We start from the raw sequence: 2,347 nt of genomic DNA on the forward strand, positions 1-2,347 counted from the left end.
CTAGAAGCTTGATCAATGAATGACTTAATAAAAGATTAATTGTAAGCATTCTGAAATGCCCCTCAATGAAAAATAACAGAATTACATTTAGTATCTTAATTGAAAAATTAATTGTAAACTAGGGCAATCTCTCTAACAGATGTTATGATTGTTATAATATTGGGGTTCATTTGTTATTGCTTTTCTTTTTCTCATCCTTCAAAAATAACTCCTAAATTCAAGAAGCTATTGGTATCTAGAGAAAAATAGATGCCTCTTTCCTTTTTCCATGAGTTTACTCTAGTGTTTCCATTAGACAATTGAGTTATTTTTTCTTAATTTTTAAATTTTTATTTACTTTTTATTTTTCAGGTACAGTTTACATTCAGTATTATTCTGTATTAGTTTCAGGTGTACAGTATAGTGGTTATACAATCATATACTTTACCAACTGATTTAAAATATACCTCGTAAGAGAACTATCTTCAGGCAAAGGAATAATGCTCAATTAATGGAATTTCTTTATATGATAAGTGGAGTAAGGGGGTTATTTGGGAACAGGAGTTTCCTATCCACAGTCCTCAAATCACATTCTTTTTATAATGTGCTCTTTCAAATAATAGCACTTAAGACACCTGGAGAAAAACATAATTATCATTCATGAAACTCATTATTATTCTGTCTTATTCAAAAGTATAAATACAGACCACTTGGGTAAATATATTCTAGAAATTACAGGTAATTTTCAAGCAATCATGGTGATGAAGTTTTTCTTTGGTGTTATGGCGGGGGAGGAATGAGACTATTTTGTCTAAAATTCCATGGGATTCACAATAGCCAGTATTTAAAAGTACGAAGTCCGTCCGTCCAGAAAGTATCCAGCCACGCACTAAGCAAAATAGAGACATTTACTGAAGGAGATACAAGATAGGAGAAACATGGAAAGAGGAGGCGGTGGCAAATCCCTATAAATGGCGCCAAAGCAGGACCTGAAGCCTAAATTCCAGGAGGGAGAGCAAGTGCTGTGCTTTCATGGGCCTCTTTATGAAGTGAAGTGTGTAAAGGTTGCCATAAAGGACAAACAAGTGAAATACTTTATACATTACAGTGGTTGGAATAAATATTGGGATGAACAGATCCCAGAAACCACAGTACTCAAATACGTGGACACCAATCTGCAGAAACAGCAAGAACTTCAAAAAGCCAATCAGGAGCAGTATGCAGAGGGGAAGATGAGAGGGGCTGCCCTAGGAAAGAAGACAGCAGGTCAGCAACGGAAAAACACTGAAGTGAAAACAAAAAAGAACACACAGAAAACGCCTGGCAATGGGGATGGTGGCAGTACCAGTGAGACTCAGCCTCCTCGCAAGAAGAGAGGACAGCTCGAGGAGATCCCACTGTTGAAAACGAGGAAACATTCATGAACAGAGTGGATGTTAAAGTCAAGATTCCTGAAGAACTGAAACCATGGCTAGTTGATGACTGGGACTTAATTATCCGGCAGAAACAGCTCTCGTATCCTCCTGCCAAGAAGAATGTGGATTCCGTTCTGGTGGATTATGCAAATTATAAGAAATCTCCAGGAAACACAGATAATAGGGAGTATGCAGTCAATGGAGTTGGACAGGGATAAAGGAATACTTCAACAGGATGCTGGGTACTCAGCTACTCTCCAAATCTGAGAGGCAGCAATATGCTGAGACCCTCACAGACCACCCTGATGCACCCATGTCCCAGGTGTATGGAGCACCACATCTACTGAGACTGTTTGTGCAAATTGGAGCAATGCTGGCCTGCACACCTCTGGGTGAGAAGAGCCTTGCTGTATTACTGAATTAACTTCATGATTTTCTAAAGTACCTGGCAAAGAATTCTGCAACATTGTTTGCTGCCAGTGATTAAGAAGTGGCTCCTCCTGAATACCACTGGAAAGCTGTGTGAGGTGCTTACTTACACCTTGGTTTGGATCTCTGTAACACATTCCTGTTCTTAGTCCTCCTCTTGTACAAACGATGTTCAACAGAAAATGATTTTCTTTGAAAATGTTAGTGTGTGACAGAATTAATGTTTGTTTTCTGTTTGATCTTAAACAGAGAAAATAAAAGGGGTTACAGCTCAAAAAAAAAAAAAAAAGAAAGAAAGAAACATGATACCTAGGACAATGACTCCTTAGTCCCCTTCAAAGTAGGCACCTAGGACCTTGCACAGTTCTCCCCGTTGCCATTGGCTGCCTTGTTGTATTTTCCTGAATCTCACGGATGGTTTGAAATCTCTTCCCTTTCAAAAGTGATTTTAGCTTTGGGAAAAGCCAGAAGTCACAGAGTGCCAAATCTGGGCTGTAGGGGGCCTGAGTCACCTAGGTGATTTG

At 38.9% G+C, this 2,347-nt stretch overlaps 1 pseudogene; it reads left to right on the forward strand.

Annotated features, from left to right (window-relative positions):
* The first annotated feature begins 950 nt into the window (after positions 1–950).
* On the forward strand, positions 951–1,920 carry LOC112305621 (mortality factor 4-like protein 1 pseudogene; annotated as a pseudogene).
* Positions 1,921–2,347: the final 427 nt, after the last annotated feature.

Source organism: Desmodus rotundus, chromosome 4 (assembly GCF_022682495.2).
Source record: "Desmodus rotundus isolate HL8 chromosome 4, HLdesRot8A.1, whole genome shotgun sequence".
NCBI lineage: Eukaryota > Metazoa > Chordata > Mammalia > Chiroptera > Phyllostomidae > Desmodus > Desmodus rotundus.